Consider the following 22,310-nt stretch of genomic DNA (forward strand, 5'->3'; position numbering starts at 1 on the left):
TAAATAAATTGTGTTTGAATAAGTAAAGACAGTTTGTCACACAATGCATGACAGAAAGGGCATCCTTACATTCTCCTGCCACTTAACTGTATTTCAGTGGCGGAGCAGTAGCAGGTGCAGCAGTTGCAACTGCACACAGGCTCACGCACTCAGAGGGCCCCGGGGGGCTTCAAAAGTTTTTTATTTATTTATTTTTAACAATGATAATATCCTTCGCATTTATATTTGCAGGTATTACACAGCTGTATAACTGTAGCTGCCGGTGTGCGGTACTAGGAATTCAGATTGTATCCTCCCTCATTTCAACAGGTATCGCTATTGTCTTAATCCTAACTGTCTTAATCCTAACTTTTTCTCCCCCCGGAGGCTGGTACGAGGCATATCTTCATGGAAGGTTTTGGGATACTATTCAGCACAAACATTTGCAGTTATATTCTGTGTGTACGATTCTGTAGATGGAAGCTGTTGGGTGCTGCTGCGGGCACAAAAATAACCTACAGCAAATCAACATGCCTGTATTTCTGATTTAAAAATAATAATAAAAAACGGTTTCCTATGTTAGACAATTTCTGCAAATGTCTGTGCAGAATTGGGGAATCCTGTTAGGGTTAGTGGTTAAACCTGTTCGTTTATGATTAAAAAATAGTGTAGTGTAAAGATGTACGCGAAATAAAATAACGTGGGTGAGTAGAAAACGTTCTTATTACGTACTGTTTCATACATGCTAACATTCTGACAATTAAATATAGTTCAATATTGAACACTTGATTGGGTGTGTTTGATGTTTATAAATAAGGGTTCAATTAACGTTTGGGAAGGGGGGCCCAGCTTCCTCTTCCTCAGCCACTGCTGTATTTAGAAAGCATGTACAAACACATGATTAATTATTATTTATTAGCAGACACCCTTATCGACTTACAATTGTTACCATATATCACATTATTTTTTACATACAATTACCCATTTATACAGTTGGGTTTTTACTGGAGCAATCTAGGTAAAGTACCTTGCTCAAGGGTACAACAGCAGTGTCCCCCACTGGGGATTGAACCCATGACCCTCCGGTCCATAGCCCTAACCACTACTCCACACTGCTGCCCCCAATACATGTCAAAACAATACACAAACAGATACCTAATACCAACACTGACCATATTACACGTTCTCAAACTAAAACAAACACTTTTTTGAGGATATAAGTTAGCACAGCACAGTACAGTATTCCTTTTCTGATCTCCAGATAAGTCGCTTGCTAATTCACCTTGAATTTCATGAATGTAACCCTCAGTCCAGTTGCTGTACTGTTTCTGTTGTGTGCTTTTAGGAATTCACTATTCGTCCAGTTCTCGATTACTTCCTGCTTTATTGGAGGTACACAAATCATCAATTTATTCTATGTATCAGTGGCTGCGGGCGGCCATGACAGTAGCTAGCACCCAAGCCTCGTTTTCAAATCCAACATGGCCGTTGTGTGAATAAAGTCCATAGGCAGACGCGGTGTAAAATTGTTCTCGAGGGGTATCTGCCCAGACGTTCTTCAAATGCTTACTGCCGCAAATTCCGTTTAGGGAAATTGTAAGTGGAAATCTTTGCTTTGTGTTGAGCTCATAGTGTAAAGGCTGAAAACCGACAGCTGACATGAACAGGGCCAAAAGTCGTTTACCGTTGTGACTTTAGTTGCAGCACATTTTGTCCTGCCCTCCTTATACGTGTCTGTGTACAATTTGACAGGCAGCTAAACGCCTTCCCACATCAACTCACTTAAGTGTGCCCGAGCTGCCTCTCTCTCCTCTGTCCTAATTCTCCTCGACCTCTCTGCTGCCTTTGACACTGTTGATCACTCTATTCTACTATCATCTCTTGCTGACCTGGGGATCTCTGGCACTGCTCTGGCCTGGTTCTCCTCCTACCTCTCCAACCGCACTTACCAGGTAACCTGGCGTGGAGCAACCTCCACACCTCACCCTCTCTTAACTGGAGTCCCCCAAGGGTCAGTCTTGGGTCCTCTCCTGTTCTCTCTCTACACCCGCTCCCTGGGCCCCCTCATCGCATCCTATGGTTTCTCATACCATTTCTATGCTGATGATGCTCAGATTTTCCTCTCCTTCCCCACCTCTGACTCCACCATCTCCTCCTGTATCTCTACCTGTCTGTCTGCTATTTCCTCCTGGATGCACTCGCATCACCTCAAACTCAACCTCTCTAAATCTGACCTCCTTTTGTTTCCCTCCTCCTCCCCCTCCTCTGATCTCTCTATCTCTGTTCCTCTGGAATCTACCACACTCTCTCCCTCTTCCTCAGCTAAGAACCTTGGAGTCACCCTGGACCCCTGCCTCTCTTATTCCCAGCACATCTCCACTCTGGCACGCACTTGCAGATTCTTCCTGAGCAACATCCGAAGAATCCGACCCTTCCTTACCAACTATGCTACCCAGCTCCTGGTCCAGGCCCTGGTACTCTCCCGCCTAGACTACTGCAACTCCCTCCTGGCTGGCCTCCCTGCGTCCGCCACCCGTCCGCTCCAGCTCATCCAGAACTCTGCTGCTCGCCTGGTGTTCTCTCTACCTCGCTTCGCCCAATCTACTCCACTACTCCGCTCGCTCCACTGGCTCCCGATCACCGCTCGCATCCAGTTCAAGACTCTTGTACTAGCCTACAGATGCCTTGATCAGACTGCACCCAGCTACCTCCAGACCCTCATCTCTCCCTACACCCCCACTCGACCTCTCCGCTCCGCCTGCACTAGAAGACTGGCTCTACCTCCGCTACGCTCCCCTGCCTCCCGAGCCCGCTCCTTCTCCACCCTTGCTCCGCAGTGGTGGAACGACCTTCCTACAGATGTCAGGACTGCCCAGTCCCTGACCACATTCCGGCGCCTCCTTAAGACTCACCTCTTCAAACAGCACCTGTAGAACTCCTCTGTTGTATCCTGGGACACTATCACCCTTCATTCAAATATGCTTTATTTTGCTCTTATCTGCCCCGTATTTTACTGCATTTAATCCTGTACCTCAGAATATTGTAATCTGCCAAGTGTTTAATCTGTAGTATTTTGTACTTAATCATATCCTGATGTAACTATCACTATTTAATCATATCCTGATGTAACTTTCACTATTATCTGCTGTATTATTGAATTGTGGTTTGTCACACTTGAGAATTATTGTATTTCTTGTTCTTATTGTATGACTTATATTGTAACACTTGAATGTATTTGTATTTGCTTGCGATTGTAAATCGCCCTGGATAAGGGCGTCTGCTAAGAAATAAATAATAATAATAATAATCAACGCGTTGGAGACTGATGTCAGTTTTGACTCCGATTTATTGACAGAGAAAGGGTGAAACTGAGAAATAAAAGACAATAATCACTAAGATTGTCTTAATATAACATAAGCTTGCTTATATTAATTACACAAAGAAATATAGCCTTGATATAACTACAGCACATTGTAACTAGAATGTAAATAGTACTGCATAGTAACAGCAATATGCATAAAGGAAAACTGCATGTAGTAATATAAATGTAAATTACAAAGTTAATTGCTCTATAATGCAACCATCAGCAACTATATGTTCACCAAACTGGCACTGACTTAATTAGAAATATAACAAAGAGGGCTCCCGAGTGGCGCATCCAGTAAAAGCACTCGCTAGAGTGCAGGATGCGCTCTATAGCCTGGACGTCGCAAGTTCGAGTCCGGGCTATTCCACAGCCGACCGTGGACGGGAGCTCCCAGGGGGCAGCACTCAATTGGCCGAGCGTCGCCCGGGGGGAGGGAGGGTTAGGTCGGCTAGGGTGTCCTCGGCTCACCGCGCACCAGCGACCCCTGTAGTCTGGCCGGGCGCCTGCAGGCTTGCCTGTAAGCTGCCCGAGAGCTGCGTTGTCCTCCGACGCTGTAGCTCCGAGGCGGCTGCACGTTGAGTTCGCAGTGTGTAAAGAAGCGGGCAGCTGACAGCACACGCTTCGGAGGACAGCGTGTGTTCATCTTCGCCCCTCCCGAGTCAGCGCAGGGGTGGTAGCGGTGAGCTGAGCCTAAAAAATAATTGGGCATTTCAAATTGGTGAGAAAATAATAAAAAAAAAAAAAAGAAATATAACAAAGTAAGCATACTAGCATGTATTGTTTAACTGTATCTACAGCAATGCTAACATATTAACACTGTAATACTTATCAATCTAAGTCATACTTTTAGAAAATAATCATTGATACTGCAAGTTAAATACTAAATACATACCGACGATGCTACCAAAGGCATAAACGTTTAAAGAATTGAGAAGGTAGAAGTATTGAACTGTCCAGACAATGAAAAACGTGTGTAACCTTCAATGAACTTCCAGATTTGTCACGTGACAACTAAGATCACATGATATGACTAGATAGCATATTTAAAATGGTCAGCAGGGGGAGACAAAAACAACAGAAAGGTAAGTATAATAACATGTATAACAGAACACTCCCCGCCTGGTATCAATAGATACCACTATTTCTTTACTCTTTCCTAAAGAGCAACTTAAAGTCTCTACTTGAACTTGGATTCCTCTTGAGCAAGCAGAAGAACCAGTTCTGTTACTGGTCTGAGGAATAGCTTCACCTTGTTCTGCCTGGAGACCTTGACCTCCACTTTACGGACCTTTCCATCTTTGCTGGGAAACACCCTTGTGATGAGCCCCAATGGCCATTCATTCCGCTTGGTTTGACAGTCTTTCATGAGTACAATGCTTCCTGGCTCAATGTTTGACTTTTCAGACAACCACTTATTTCTTATCTGCAATGTAGAGAGATACTGTTTTCTCCATTTCTCCCAGAATGTGTTTGCGAGGCACTGCACCTGCCGCCACTGTCGCTTGAACAGGTCTTTGCCATCAAATTTGCCAGGAGGAGCTGATAATGTGCAGACTTTCTGCGTCAGAAGGGTAGCTGGGGTAAGTATGAGAGGGTCGTCCGGGTCAGTGGACACTGGAGCCAAGGGTCGTGCATTTATGATAGCTGCCACTTCAGCCATGAGAGTAGTAAGAACCTCGTGAGTAAGTCTGGACTGTCCTGACTGTAGGAACATGGCATCTAGGATTCTCCTTGCTATGCCGATCATTCTCTCCCAGGCCCCACCCATATGAGAGGAATGAGGCGGGTTGAACACCCAAGTGCAGCCTTGTTCTGACAGGTATCTCTCTACACAAGCGCTGTCAATGTTTGAGGGGATTTTGAGCACCTTGCAGGCCCCTATGAAGTTTGTGCCCCGGTCAGAGCTGATCTGCTTAACTGGACCTCGAACAGAGATGAACCGTCTGAGGGCATTTACAAAGCTTGAGGTGTCCAAGGACTCGATGACTTCGATATGGACGGCTCTGATACTCATGCAGGTAAATATGACTGCCCACCGTTTGCTGTGGGAATGACCTCCTCTAGTGTGCCGTGAGACGACAGACCAGGGCCCAAACACGTCAAGACCAACATTGGTGAAAGGAGGCTTAGTGCTGAGTCTGTCTGAAGGCAGGTCAGCCATTTTTTTTGCTTGGAATGTGCCACGGAGTTTGCGGCAGGTGACACATTTGTAGATGACACTGCTCACACGCCTCTTAACCCCAACTATCCATAGGCCAGCTGTACGAGTAGCTCCTTCGGTGAAGAGGCGTCCTTGGTGTTTGGTCTGTTCATGGTAGTGGCGCACAAGCAAAGATGCGATATTACGATGCCCAGGAATAATCAGAGGGTTCTTCTCATCACGTCCGAGTTTAGCTTCTGTGATCCGACCTCCAACTCTCATTAACCCTTTCCGGTCCATTGTCGGACTGGGTCCGACATTGCAATTATTCCTCACAGGTCCTTTGTCGGACTGGGTCCGACATCATTATAGCAACACAAAAAACGGGTTTCTAGTCGTTTTTTCGCTGGAAAAAGCCGAGAAAACCATTCAATTGCCGAGTGGGAGCGACAAGAGCCGAGACAAGTCGAAAAAAAAAAAAAAAAAAAAAAGGCGTATCTCATGATTAGTCATACATGGTATCTGGTATCAGATAACGGGGCGGGTCGTAAGTAAACAAGTTGGCTGACTGAATCAGCGCACAGAAAACACGGACATTTGCAGAGCTTTTTTGAGATGTTATAGTAATAAAATAATGACTTGGATCGCATTATTGAGGAGTTTGGTGATAAAACGAGTGATCTGGAGATGATCGATCGGTATGTACGACTATTATTATTATTATTATTTATTTCTTACATAGGTGAACGCTATAGCAAATGAAAGGGTGGGGCGGGACTGGAGATGCCTAGTGAGTGCTTTGTTGATATGCAGGGCCATTTAAACCCATCTGACTGTGGAAAAAAATACTTTTAAACAGCGCGTCTAAAATTAACTGCGCGTGTGAGAATTAATTAGACCTGACGTGCCTTGTAGCATGGTCTGCTGGGTTGAGATCAGTGGGGACGTAGTGCCACTGTTCCGGCTGTGAAAACTTGCGTATCCGTAGAACTCTGTTATTAACGTAGACATAGAATCTTCTAGTCTCGTTATTAATGTAGCCCAGTACCACCTTGCTGTCCGTGTAGAAGTTTGTGGCATTAAGCTCCATGTCAATTTCTGATGTGATGAGTTCAGCTAACTCCACTGCCAGCACGGCAGCGCACAGCTCTAGCCTAGGTATAGTGTGTTCAGGTCGTGGTGCCAGTTTTGTCTTGCCCTGAATGAAACCAGTGTGGCAGTCCCTTTTATCGCCTATGATTTTGAGGTAGGCGAAAGCCGCTATGGCTTTGGTTGAAGCATCACAGAAGATGCAGAGCTCTCTGCGTTGGGTCTCTGAGGGAGAGATGCGTGCATATGGTCTTGGGATTTGAAGATCGCAAAGATCTTTTAGGGAATCTCTCCATGCTGCCCACAGCTCTTCCTTCTCTTGAGGTAATGGAGAGTCTCAGTCACTTGTCTAATGTGAGTTCTCGGAGTAGGGCCTTGCCTTGGATGGTAACTGGTGCTACAAACCCCAGGTGGTCATATAGGCTGTTCACTGTGGATAGAACGCCTCGACGTGTGAAGGGTTTTTCATCATCAGAGACCCGGAAGGTAAAGGTATCGGTCTTCAGGTCCCAGTTGAGTCCGAGGCTTCGTTGCATAGGCAGTTTGTCTGTGCCTAGATCCAGACCCTTCAAGTCATTGGCATAATCTTGGGAGGGGAAGGCCTTCTTACCTGCTTGCTGTTCGAGGCTATTTTGTGCAACCTGAGGTTTGAGCAGGCGAGCATGTCTTGGGCTCTTTTGAGCAGGCTGATGGCAGCTTCATCTGAGGGCAGCGATTTAAGGCCATCATCTACATAAAAGTCCCTCTCCACAAACTTTCTGACGTCCTGCCCAAAGTCTGCTTCACCCTCTTGAGCAGACCGTCTGAGGCCGTATATGGCAACTGCTGGAGATGGGCTATTGCCAAAGACATGGACTTTCATGCGGTATTCGATGATTTCCTTGGTGAGATCATTATCCCTGAACCAGAGGAATCTCAAGAAGTTCCTGTCTTCTTCTCTGACTAGGAAACAGTGGAACATTTGTTGGATATCTGCTGTAATGACAATGGACTCCTTGCGGAAGCGGATGAGCACTCCAAGCAGTGAGTTATTGAGGTCTGGTCCCGTTAAGAGAACGTCGTTCAAAGAAACTCCATCTGGCTTTCTCTCAAAGTTGCGCTTGAGTGCAGAGAGACGATTAAATGCCTGAGTTCTGTTGTTGGGAAGGCGACGCCTCCGTTCTCTGAATGGGAGTGGAGCTACCCAGCTATTGGCTTCGTCTCTACAGAACCCTTGATCCATGATTTTCAGGAAGGTCTCATCTTCAATGGAGGGAGCCACTTTGTTGTCTTCTTTAGTCCTCTGGAAGACTGTACATCCCAAGTAATCTTCCTCGTTACAGGTGAGCTTCTCAGCATAACAGCTTTCAATGAGGTCGCTAGGCTGTGCATGGCTGTATTTCTCTTTCACAAGGAAGCGATTGGGACATGGGGGAAAGAGAGACGGGCGTCCATTTTCAAATGCATTTGTGTAAAAGGTGTTCACGGTGGATGGCTTGTGAACATTTCCCAGACAGACGTTGCCCACTATAACCCATCCTAAGTCAAGTTTCTGGGAGTATGCAGAGTCATGAGGGCCGTTTATCTGTTTCCGCACCTTGTGAATTCTTATGATGTCTCTCCCTAGGAGAAGCAGAATAGGAGTATGGGGTTCCAGGTCAGGAATCTCATGAGCCACAGATTTCAGGTGAGCGTGATGGAGCGCAGCTTCCGGTGTGGGGATTTCAGGTCTATGGTCAGGGATCTGGTTACATTCAATCAGTGTTGGTAGAGGCAGACACGTCTGGCTATCCATGGATTCAACTTGATAGCCGTTGGCTCTTCTCCCCACTGTCTCTAGTACTCCTGCACATGTCTTGAGGGAGTAAGGAGAGTTGGGGCCTTTGATTTTGAAAAGGTCAAAGAACGCTGAGCGGGCTAGAGATCGATTACTTTGCTCATCGAGGACTGCATATAGCTTGACTGCTCTGTCTTGGTGACCTGTCGGATAGACTTTAACGAGACAGATCTTAGAGCAAGACCTACCGCTGAGGTCTACACCGCAGACTTGAGTGCATTGAGAGGTCACAGCAATTGGTGGAGTGCTGTCGTCTTCCTCCCCGCCATGCTCTGCCGCAGGGTCTGTGGTCTTTGGGGTCCACGGAGCCAGTCCTGGGTGTAAGGCTGAGTTGTGGCCCTCGCTACCACACTCCGATCATTTAACATTTACCTTGCAATGTTTTGCAAGATGGGATGTCGAACCACAGCATTTGAAGCAGATGCCGTTTTCTTTAAGGAAGGCCTTTCTGACATCCAAAGGCTTCTCTCTGAAGCCACGACACTTTTGGAGGGGATGAGGCTTCTTGTGTAAAGGGCATTGCCTACCAGGCTCTTCTGACTTCTTCACTCTCTTCCGTGTTAGAGGGTAGGACAGGCTGGTGAGAGGAACCCGTAGGGGACACGTCCGTTTTGTGAACTGAGATGGACGTTCTCTGATTGGTGTGCTTCAAGATAGGCCGTTCTGATCTGAGGGAAGCAGTGCTGAACATGTTGAGGTCAAAGCTAGGGTCATTTCTAGTCTTTGGTTCCTGACAGACGAAGTTCATCTTGAATAGTAAATAGCTTCAGATGATTTGTGTTTAATACCTTGTTTCCATGGACAGCCAACTCGAGTCAACTCGAGTGCGCTTGAATTGGCCTGAATTCTCCCAGGACTCAAGTTGATGGACAACTCAAGTTGGTGAAAAGGGAGGCATTTCCATGCTTTTTCAAGTCACCCGAGTTATAATGTGAGTTGGGCAGGAAATACTTGTGAGTTGAAGGTCAAGACATGCATTCGCTGCAGACGGTATTACAGTCAAATTGTCAATGATTTAAAAGATAAATCCATCTAGATATTCTTTCACATTTGTTTCATGCAGTACATATACCTCTGGCAGACTGGTATGCAGAACAGGAAAGAAGCGCTGGACAAGGGAAATAATGTGTCAGTCAAAGTGGATATGAGAATGGCAGTGATGAAACCAATTTCCTTGAAAACATTCAAAGTAGACCAGACATTTCCAACAAAGGATTTAAAAAATCTGGAATTGATCTTTTTACAAGGGTTTAATTAAGTAACAGCCAAAATTGTTTATGCCAGACTTGTTAGAAAGTCGTAACAAAATGATTGATTGTTATTGTGGATACATTGTAGATATTATTAAAGACACCCACCGTGCAGGTATCGCAAAGTCCATTAACAAAACAAAACATTAAAATGAATGTGTTCTGCACCGTATAAAATGGAGCTAACTGATTAGAAGGTCTCCAGGTTGCTGCAGTGACATTGTAAGAACATAAGAAACTTTACAAACGAGAGGAGGCCATTCGGCCCATCTTGCTCGTTTGGTTGTTAGTAGCTTATTGATCCCAGAATCTCAACAAGCAGCTTCTTGAAGGATCCCAGGGTGTCAGCTTCAACAACATTACTGGGGAGTTGGTTCCAGACTCCCACAAGTCTCTGTATAAAAAAAAGTGCCTCCTATTTTCTGTTTTGAATGCCCCTTTATCTAATCTCCATTTGTGACCCCTGGTCCTTGGGTCGACACTATCTGTACCTTTTAGAATTTTGAATGCTTGAATCAGATCACTGCGTAGTCTTCTTTGTTCAAGACTGAATAAATTCAATTCTTTAAGCCTGTCTGCATATGACATGCCTTTTAAACCAGGAATAATTCTGGTCACTCTTCTTTGCACTCTTTCTAGAGCAGCAATATATTTTTTTGTAGCGAGGTGACCAGAACTGTACACATTATTCTAGATAAGGTCTTACTAATGCATTGTAAAGTTTCAACATGACTTCCCTTGATTTAAATTCAACACTTCTCACACTATATCCAAGCATCTTGTTGGCCTTTTTTTATAGCTTCCCCACATTGTCTAGATGAAGACATTTCTGAGTCAACATAAACTCCTAGGTCTTTTTCATAGTTCCCTTCTTCAATTTCAGTATCTCCCATATGATATTTATAACACACATTTTTATTGCCTGCATGCAATACTTTACACTTTTCTCTATTAAATTTCATTTGCCATGTGTCTCCCCAGTTCTGAATGCTGTCTAGATCATTTTGAATGATCTTTGCTGCTGCAACAGTGTTTGCCACTCCTCCTATTTTTATGTCGTCTGCAAATTTAACAAGTTTGCTTACTATACCAGAATCTAAATCATTAATGTAGATTAGGAATAGCAGAGGACCTAATACTGATCCCTGTGGTACTCCACTGGTTACATCACTACATGAGTTACTGTAAATGTGATACTGTTTTAGTAGACAATTTTCATTAAGTAAACATTTATTTGAATCTTTTTGGAATTAAAAGTATAAATGCAAAACTGCGTTGCATTTTTCTTTGTGACCGTGCAACGTGAAAAACAGCAATTCAAAAACCATCAAAATCCCCAAAGGCAGCAAATCCGCCAAATTTAATACCAGCCAAAATATCCCATTATATAGTATGTTCCCGCCCCTACAACATTTTTGATTGACATTTAGTGATGTAATTTCCTCCCAGACAGAATTCAGACTTTAGAATTCAGGCCAGCCCGAGGAGTGAAAATGGACCAGGGAATTAATTGGCAGCCAACTCGAGTAATTTAAAAACATGGAAATGGAGGTGTAGAGGGAGGGGGGGGGGGTCAACTCCAGCACATACCTGGGTTATGTGGTTCATGGAAACATGGTATAAGTGTATCCTGTGAGAGCCAGTGTCATGTAGTGAACAGGTACTAAAGATCTTACGGTTCTGGCACTGCACAGCTGTGTACTATTCTTCACTGACTAAGTTATATAAATATACTGATTTAGCCTGTATTACATGTCATTTGACTACTGAGGAACCTCTCCTGAACTCAGTTAGGTAAATGCGTCTTAGCATTCTATTACTCTGCATATTAAGGGTTAAAATTGGCAAGTCAATTTCACATGTTGGTCTGTAGAAACAATAGAATTGTGTCAATGAAGTCGACTAGGAGTCCTGCTGTATTAGGGACTACCCCTTTAAATGGTCTCCTGCCTGAAAACACAGGTAACACGCCACATAACAGATCCTCACACCGAGGAAAAAAAACGTACCAACGCTAAATTCAATGAAAAACAACAGATAAGGAATAGCTGCTGAACTGGAAGACAGCAGGTGCTGTACAGTGTTAAAAAATCTGCAGTCCAAGACTGTTTTTTCATTAACTCAGGACATACAAAGCCTGGGGCACAGCTCTATTTTAAAAATCTGAAGAGTTCCTCTGAAATCTGTAGACTTGGTGTCTGTGCTATAGCTACAAGGAATCTGCATTCAGACTACAAATAAGGCAGCAAGCAATTAATTGATTTCCCAAACAAACTTCAAGGACTTTTAAATATTTCAGTTAATCTATTCAAGTGTTATTCTTTAAAGTCTTGTACATTATGTATTGGTTTTATTCATACTAAATATTTCATTTTTTTTATAAAAATAAATCAGTAAACATTGCCAGGCAATCACCATTCTTAATACATGGGTTATATAACACACTTTACTTGAGTTACAGTATATGACAAATAAACAGGCTTATATTAGCTTGTGTGAGAAGGAGCTTTCCCTTGAGCTCAGGGCACATGATACAGTAATGTTAATAAAGCTAATACGAGGTAAGAAAATGATTTTCAAACTTTAGATAGCACTCCTTTAACCCAACACCTGGTTAAATAAATTAATAGACAAATGAAAACTTATGGAGTAAATTGCTCGTTAGAATATGTTTTTTAAAAGTTAGATTTGAAAAGATTATATTTTCAAGGATACAAATATATTTAATAAACAACAGTCAGTGTATAGGGCGAAAAGCAAAAATGCTACCCTCCTTTTCTACATAAAGAAAACGGCTTTCAGAAGGCGGGCAGTGTGCAAAGACATTGCAACTGACCACTGACCAATTATCAATTGTGTCAAAGATCTTCTATATAGACAAGATAGTCAACTCCCCCTTTTCTTCTGTCCCTGTCGAAGCGGTGCATCATGGGAATCCAAAGAGTTCCGGTGTAACATCAGAAAGAGGTATATCGTCGGAATGTGGTATGCATACAAAATGTGACCCATGTAACGTCAAGAAATGGTATGTTGTCATATTTTGGTATGTGTAACAAATACAGATCTGGAGTCTGTTGTACTGCTGTAAAACTGTTATACATCTTCGTATCTACATACAAGTTTATCATAAGTGTTTTGCTGTTGTTAAAAATAAGTGAATTTATATTTTAAGTACTTTAATAACATGTACCAATTTCTGACAGGTGTTTTTCTGCTATCAAAAACTGTATGTATTTCAAGTACTTTTAACGTTTTTGAACAGGTGTTTCAACTAATTGTAGTACATTAACTACTTTCTGACTCGGCTTAAAGTCTGATTTGCAAAGGTGTTGCTCTGCTGCATAATCTGTGTGTTGATATGCGCCTCACTTGCTCTGGGACAGAAACCTTTTTTCCTTCATTATTTTGTACTGGAGGAAACCAAGGTATTCAGGTTATTATTTGTATGTTAACGATACACCACATGCATACATTTCAACGTTTTTCTAACAAGAGCCAGATGGAATTTTGGAACTGAAGAGGCCAATACTACGGTAAATATTAAATTATCAATGAAGAACTGCAAGTTCAAATTAATTGAGCATGTACATTTATATTATGCTAAATGATTTGATGTTAAAAATTAAAAAGGTCTAATTAAGCAAATTATGAGATTCAATTAAGGGTCTAGTTAAGTAATTGAGAGCTCAAATGGAATTAACACCAGCAGACAGAGAGGCATCTATCATCTGCAGCACATATTAGCCCCCCCCCCCCCCCCCAAAAGCCAACTAGAAATGTATGTTTATAAAGAAAAATATTTACTTTAAGGGTACCAATAAGGCAACACAAAAATCCAGACAAGTAAAAATAAATGTATATTTGAAACATTTTTATGTGCATACGTTTCTGTTAAGTGTTTTACTGCTGTCAAAAATGGGTACTTTTATATTTAAACCATTTTCATGCACATACCAGTTTCTGATGAGTATTATTCTGTTGTCAAAAAGTGGTACATTTGTATTTAAACAATTTCTCATGTATTTACATGTTTCTACTACTGTCAAAAAGTAGCTAGCGGGTGTTTCAGAGGTGCCTGTACAGTGTTCTTCATTTAAAAATATTCTTTTTATACACTGCATGTGCACAGTGTGCTATAATAGAATGAGGACAAAAAAGAAAAACAACGTTTATAATTTAATAAATATCTATTCTTCTTCTTATTATTATTTATTTATTAGCAGACACCCTTATCCAGGGCGACTTACAATTGTTACAAGTTATCACATTATTTTTACATACAATTACCCATTTATACAGTTGGGTTTTTACTGGAGCAATCTAGGTAAAGCAATCTTGCTCAAGGGTACAGCAGCAGTGTACCCCACCTGGGATTGAATCCACAACCCTGTAAGGCCAGGTGAAAACATCGATCGTAAAAATAATAACATGTAAAAAAAGGCCAACAAGATGCTCGGATATATTGTGAGAAGTGTTGAATTTAAATCAAGGGAAGTAATGTTAAAACTTTACAATGCATTAGTAAGACCTCACCTAGAATATTGTGTTCAGTTCTGGTCACCTCGTTACAAAAAGGGCAGCTGAAATTGCTGCTCTAGAAAGAGTGCAAAGAAGAACAACCAGAATTATCCCGGGTTTAAAAGGCATGTCGTATGTAGACAGGCTAAAAGAATTGAATCTATTCAGTCTTGAACAAAGAAGACTACATGGTGATCTGATTCAAGCATTCAAAATCCTAAAAGGTATAGACAATGTCGACCCAGGGGACAGTACCAAGGCCTGGACCAGAAGCTGGGTGGCGTAGTTGGTGAGGAAGGGTCGGATTCTTCGGATGTTGCTCAGGAAGAATCGGCAAGTGCGTGCCAGAGTGGAGATGTGCTGGGAATAATTATTATTAGTAGTATTATGATTAACATTATTATTGTAGCTACATACATAGTGTAACTCTGGGTCAAATGGGCAAGAGCCCCGGGACTGGTTTCGGGACTATCAGGGGGACTGGAATTATTGGGAGACTTGTAAATAGTGGGGGGGGGGAGGTTGCAGGTGCATCCGAGGGACTGCTAAACATTAGTTTGGCCAGGGTGCTGAGCTCCTGGCCAAAGAGCGGGAGGGCAGGGGTGCAGCCTGTGGACTCTTGCACCGCCATCCTGCAAGAAAGCAGTATGAAAGACAGCTACTGATGCCAGTCCTAGTGATGACTGGTGGTGATGGCGAGTTAAGCGGAGAGTGTTCGGTTAAACTGTTTGACGAGGCCATCGCTGTGGGGGTGTAGTGGGGTGGTGCGAGTCTTCCTTACACCCAGGAGGCAACAAACCTCGGCGAACACTCTTAACTCGAAGTTCCTTCCCTGATCAGAATGGATCTCTTCAGGGACTCAGAAGCGTGAAAAGAAGCCCCCGAACAGAGCTTCCGTGATCGTGTTGGTCATGGAGTGCGTATGCTTCAGGCCACTTTGAAAAGTAGTCCATCGCCACCAGCACATATTTATACCCCTGCATGGACACGGGGAAGGGCACAAAGACGTCAATCCCTACTTGTTGCATGGGGGCGCCCACAAGGAACTGTTGTAGGAGACCGTAGGATCGGCCAGAAGGGCCCTTACGGGCTGTACAGAGGTCGCACCTGCAGCAGAAGTCCTCCACATTGCGCCAGCAACGGCCCCAGTAGTAGCCCAGCCGCAAGCGGCGTAGGGTCTTATTGACCCCAAAATGTCCTGTCCCCACGGCCTCATGGACTGCTTGCAGGACATCCTCATGCAGGTCTTCGGGGACCACCAGCTGCCACCCCTTTTCTCAGTGTCAGACCATCCCACTGTGCCCACAGTCCTTTGAGTGCATCTGACTGGCCTGCCACATCTTCCCAGTCGGGTCTCGTACCTTCCTCCATCCACTGGAATACTGGTGCCAGGTCGGGGTCACGCTCTTACTGGGCCTGCCACTCTGTCGACGGCATCATCTGGACCACAGTACACTCTCGGATCGGAATGGCATTCTTCGTTGACCCTGGCATCTGCGTCACCTTCACCTCGACCACGGCTTTCTGCTCTCTCCTGGCGCAGCGACTGCAGTCATCTAGCAGGCAGGGATGCCTGGATATGGCATCGGCATTCTGGTGCCTTTTGCCTGCTCGATGCTGTGTTGAGAAATCACACGCCTGCAGTTGCTCCAGCCAACATGCCAATTGTCCTTCAGGTTCTTTGAAGTTTAGGAACCATTGCAGGGAGGCATAGTCCATCCTGAGGGTGAAATGCTGGCCACAGAGGTAGGGGCAGCATTGTATGGTGGCTTCCACTGCGGCCAGCAGCTCCCTTCGGGTTATGCAATATCGGCGCTCCTGTTTGCTGAGGGAGCAGCTTTAGTACACGACCACGCATTCTCCATCCAGCCACATCTGAGACAAGACGGCTGCTATCCCGTGGTCACTTGCATCCATGTCCAGGATGAACAGTAGGTCTTCCCATGGGGCCATGAGGACCGGGGAGTGGGTCAGGGCCATCTTCAGGGCATGGAATGCTTCCTCACATGGGTCATCCCAGGCGAAGGGCTGTTTTTTCTTGAGGAGTCGGTGGAGGGGGACTCGACTGGGGGACGAACCACCGATAGTAGGAGGCCAATCCGATGAAGCTCCGTAGCTGTCGTTGATTGATTGGCTGAGGCCACTGCTCCACTGTTTCTATCTTTGCAGGGTCTGTCTTAATGCCTTCTCACCACATGATGTGCCCCAGGAACTGCACATCCTGCTGCATCAAGTGGCACTTCTCTGGGTAAAGTTTGAGCCCTGCCGCTTCCAGGCGCTGGAACACACCTCGCAGATGGGCCTGGGCTCGGTCAAAAGTGGGAGCATCACCAGGAGGTCATCCAGATAGACCAGGCAATTGTGGTGGGGAATGCCAGTCAGTACCCTCTCCATCAACCTCTCGAATGTGGCGGGTGCATTGCACAACCTGAAAGGCATCATCTGCAACTGTCACAAACCTCTGCAAGCTCTACCACTCTGACGCTACATAGTCTACATATTGACACTCAATGGTTGTGACCACGTTTAAAGCCAATGAGATTGCTAAACCAGTTTCTTACAAAGCCACAGGGTAACCTGTCCTTAGAACCCAGGAAGTGCAAATGAGGCCCTTGAAATATAGCTGTTTTTATTTGTGCCTGAATAAAATGAATATTTTCAGAAAATATGGTAAAGTTGATAGACCAAAGGACAAAAGCTAAAGTAAAACAAATATGAACCTGAAGAATCATGGTTATTTTACAGAAATAACTGGACTATGTTTGCTTTTTAAAATGTGAAATATGTCAGTTTAACAAATGTCTTGAATTTTGTTTTCATCTGTTATTTTTGTTTTTATTGTTTTCTTTTTTGTCCCTAATGTGATGAATCTATGATCTATACAATCATGAGTTATGAATTTATTCGATAAAAAAACAGCTGTTTTATCATCTGTTTTTATTCACTGTTTTATGGTGCTATTCAATCAAGCTTACAGACTTGCAGTAAGACACCTTATAAACACACCACTGCACTAGCAAAAGTATCCAAAACTTGTCTTAACATTCTAAAAGCCCTTAAAGGGTACATAAGGACCTTTTCATTTTATTGTGTTACATGTTCCCATGTGTTGCTACAACTGTTTACGTAAGGTGTGTGTATTGTTTTAATTTTTTTTTTTCTTTTTTTTTTTTTTTTTACATTTTGACCACTTTTTTAAACTTTTAAATTGCATTCCCTGGCTACAAAAGCTCTTAACCTGCTTTAAGTGTAGTGCTTTTAAAGCAGGCAAAGCTAGGCGCTTGCAGTAGTTTCTGATCCTTTTTACTCTCATGGTGTGGGTCATTTATCCAGGAAACCAAATTGCTTAAACTAGCCATTAGGTACAGTTGCTTGATTCTGTACTGTACTGTAACACAGCTGTTGCTTCAACCTTTGAGAGATCTTGAAAGTAATCAGGAATCCTTCAGACAATACACAAATGTGGAAGCAATTTACAGCTCATTAAGCAGAGAAACAAATACTGTAGTGAGTCTTCACCCCCAAATTCATGCAATATATGCAACTTTGTGTATGCATCAAGTGTATTTATGTGGATTTGTATGCATGTTATAATTTATTTGCAACAAAACAATAAACACAAAAGAAAAATTGAATAGTTAATTAAAGCTAGCCATATTTCTGTACGTGTTTCTATAGTTTGAACTTAACCTAGCAGCAACAGCAACTTAAACCCTGCTCTCAAACCAAATAGAAAAAGCAATCTGAGTAACTAACTGGGTAGTCAATTATTGTACAGCATATGGGTTCATTTAAAAAAAATATATTATTTTTTTCTTTTTTTGCAGGGTGCTAAAAGCATGTCTTATGCTGTCTGTCATGTGTGGTATTACCCAATCATGTTATTACTGACCCCAGCCATGGTGTATGCAGATGCTCACAATGCTTTATTTAAACTGGCAGAGGAACTGGAATTCAGCAACTCTTGTGGCATGTCTGTCTTATAGAACAGAGCACTGTTCTGTGATGCATAGACATTTGTTGGGGTCATCTTATCTCGGTGCAGTACACACAATCACGTGGAACATTTTTCATGGAACATTTTCTCATTGTTAGATATATTCTTAGATTTCCATTGCCCATGTATGTATATCAATTTACTGTAACTAATATCTATATTTTATTTGGTTCTAAAAAAAAATGTTGACGGATTAAATAAAGTTGGGTATTCATGAAACTCTTCTAGTTTTTGTTAGCAGCAGTGTAATTATTGAAAATGATTCAGTAGCCAATCAGATTCCAGCTCTAGTGGGCTTCAGTTCAGTAATATTGCTCCATTCAAATATCTGGCACTGTTCAGATAAACTATTAGTAATTAAACTATTAGTATTGTTTTATTTCTAATTATTTTTAAAGAAACAGAGATCTAGGAGTGTGATGTTCTGCCAAATTAGGTAGACCTTGGATAAAATTTGTATTGAACTTTTTCTGTTGCTTTCCAGTGCATTCAATTCTATTGTCCTCTCTTTGTTCTCATGAAGTATGGAACAATGATTGTGTGAAATCTAAAAATATGACTGAGAAGCTGAAAAAGGGAAAGATTGGGTTTCATCAGACCTGTTGTAATGAATCGGTATTTCAGCCTATTGGATTGAATGGAAAGGCAAACTATATGGTTCAAAGAAGAATGTCTTACCTTTCAACTAAAGAGGAAGCTCAGTAGTCGTGAGGTAAGTATGGGTCTTATGCTGATGTCAGAATTATTAGTTTGTCAGCTGCTAGGAAGAGATTCATTACACTGTGAACTATGGAAGGGTTAAGAGAAATATTGTACTTTTTTTTTAATGTTACGTAATTGCAGTATTTTGCCACCAGGCTGTGCTAACCCCTATGTAATAAAAGCTTTGTTTTTCCTAATCAATAAACAGTGAGAGGTAGTACAAACAGTAGAGGGTCTTGCTTTGTTGCAGTTTAAATGGTTTACGTTAAACAGCATCAGAGACAGGTGAAAGAGGAAGAAGTTCAATAATGTGCTTTTAACAGGAATGTCTCAGTGCATTACTCCAGCAGGCACCACACAGGCAGGGCTTCTGTCAAAACAATGCTGCAGTGACAGAGAAAATGGTTCCATCTGCGCTGTCAGACAACGGGTAAATGCTGCCTGTCTGCTTAATGACATTCGTCTGTTCAGTATATTATGACAAACGAGGAGGTTTGATCCCATAAACCATGACAGCCTTTAAAAGGTGTACTGTATCTGTGGTCAGCTGTAGTTTTCTTCTTACTTTATCTGTTATCTCTGCTGTTTCTTTGTTCATTCGTGATTGCCCATCGTAGCACACGTTGCTCAACAAATGTTAATGTCTTCAGACGGAGGAGAACAGTCGCAGGGATTTCTACTTTTTTGACGGGAGGGAAGTGGTGTCAGGACTTATTTGTGAACAAGCTGCTCCCAACTCTAAAGGCTTTGCTATTACAAACTGTTTCAAAAAGACATACAGTATGTATCAACTGGAAGTGCACAGCAGGTAAGATTTGTGGAATTATTTAATTAGATAGACCTGTTTAACCACATAGTCGGTTGCTTTCTGTGTGTTAAATAAGTAGACGAAGCGTCACAGCTGCAACAGATGTGATGGTTTTCTGTATTGTAACAGCTGTTTACAGTAGACCTATCAGCTGTTCTACATAATGAAAAAAGATGACACTGAAACTGTAACTGCTCTTTTCTGCAATTAGGAAAAAGGCGTCCCTCCTTTGTGTGCAGCATTCTGTTTCTCTGAGAGAAATATTTTGTTGGGTACACATAAATTAGGAAATTAATCCACCGACTTTGATATTAGGAACTACAAATAAATAAATAAATAAATAAATAAATAAATAAAAAGATTTAAAGCTGTATGTTTTTAAGGCTTTTCATAATAAGGTTTAATAGAATAAATAAGTTGTGTGCTCAGATCTGGTTATGCAATTTTTCACATGTTAAATCCAGGTTGCTGCCACAAAGAGCTGCTGACGCACCGAATAATCATTTTGTCAACTGTCAATTGTCATCAATATTTTTTATCCAGTAAAGTCCATATTCCAGGCCCTTCGTGTGCCACAGAAAAAGCTCTTATTGACAGTCATCACTGAAAATGTTAATCTCTTCTAACAAATAAGAAATACCGTGTCCCATAACAGCGCATGTGAACACTGTGTCTGCAGCACTCTGGAAGGTTACTATGTGGACGATGCCTTGCAAGCTCAGGGAGTTTACACCTACGAGGATGGGGGCATACTTCACAGCACATACCAGGAGGGGAGATGAATGGACCTGCACAAGAATACAATGACGAGGGATGGGGGTGTACTTCACAGCACATACCAGGAGGGGGAGCTGAATGGACCCGCACAAGAATACAACGCTGAGGGATGGGGGTGTACTTCACAGCACATACCAGGAGGGGGAGCTGAATGGACCCGCACAAGAATACAACGCTGAGGGATGGGGGTGTACTTCACAGCACATACCAGGAGGGGGAGCTGAATGGACCTGCACAAGAATACAATGCCGAGGGATGGGGGTGTACTTCACAGCACATACCAGGAGGGGGAGCTGAATGGACCCGCACAAGAATACAACGCCGAGGGATGGGGGTGTACTTCACAGCACATACCAGGAGGGGGAGCTGAATGGACCTGCACAAGAATACAACGCCGAGGGATGGGGGTGTACTTCACAGCACATACTAGGAGGGGGAGCTGAATGGACCTGCACAAGAATACAACGCCGAGGGATGGGGGTGTACTTCACAGCACATACCAGGAGGGGGAGCTGAATGGACCTGCACAAGAATACAACGCCGAGGGATGGGGGTGTACTTCACAGCACGTACCAGGAGGGGGAGCTGAATGGACCTGCACAAGAATACAACGCTGAGGGATGGGGGTGTACTTCACAGCACGTACCAGGAGGGGGAGCTGAATGGACCCGCACAAGAATACAACGCAGAGGGATGGGGGTGTACTTCACAGCATGTACCAGGAGGGGGAGCTGAATGGACCTGCACAAGAATACAACGCTGAGGGATGGGGGTGTACTTCACAGCACATACCAGGAGGGGGAGCTGAATGGACCCGCACAAGAATACAATGACGAGGGATGGGGGTGTACTTCACAGCATGTACCAGGAGGGGGAGCTGAATGGACCTGCACAAGAATACAACGCCGAGGGATGGGGGTGTACTTCACAGCACATACCAGGAGGGGGAGCTGAATGGACCTGCACAAGAATACAACGCCGAGGGATGGGGGTGTACTTCACAGCACGTACCAGGAGGGGGAGCTGAATGGACCCGCACAAGAATACAACGCCGAGGGATGGGGGTGTACTTCACAGCATGTACCAGGAGGGGGAGCTGAATGGACCTGCACAAGAATACAACGCTGAGGGATGGGGGTGTACTTCACAGCACATACCAGGAGGGGGAGCTGAATGGACCTGCACAAGAATACAATGACGAGGGATGGGGGTGTACTTCACAGCATGTACCAGGAGGGGGAGCTGAATGGACCTGCACAAGAATACAACGCCGAGGGATGGGGTGTACTTCACAGCACATACAAGGAGGGGGAGCTGAATGGACCTGCACAAGAATACAACGCTGAGGGATGGGGGTGTACTTCACAGCACATACCAAAAGGGGGAGCTGAATGGACCCACACAAGAATACAATGACGAGGGATGGGGGTGTACTTCACAGCTTGTACCAGGAGGGGGAGCTGAATGGACCTGCACAAGAATACAATGCCGAGGGATTGGGGTGTACTTCACAGCACGTACCAGGAGGGGGAGCTGAATGGACCTGTACAAGAATACAATGACGAGGGATGGGGGTGTACTTCACAGCACATACCAGAAGGGGGAGCTGAATGGACCTGCACAAGAATACAACGCCGAGGGATGGGGGTGTACTTCACAGCACATACCAGAAGGGGGAGCTGAATGGACCTGCACAAGAATACAACGCTGAGGGATGGGGGTGTACTTCACAGCACATACCAGAAGGGGGAGCTGAATGGACCTGCACAAGAATACAACGCTGAGGGATGGGGGTGTACTTCACAGCACATACCAGGAGGGGGAGCTGAATGGACCTGCACGAGAATACAACGCTGAGGGATGCCTC

The sequence above is a fragment of the Acipenser ruthenus genome, chromosome 1 (assembly GCF_902713425.1).
Source record: "Acipenser ruthenus chromosome 1, fAciRut3.2 maternal haplotype, whole genome shotgun sequence".
Taxonomy (NCBI): domain Eukaryota; kingdom Metazoa; phylum Chordata; class Actinopteri; order Acipenseriformes; family Acipenseridae; genus Acipenser; species Acipenser ruthenus.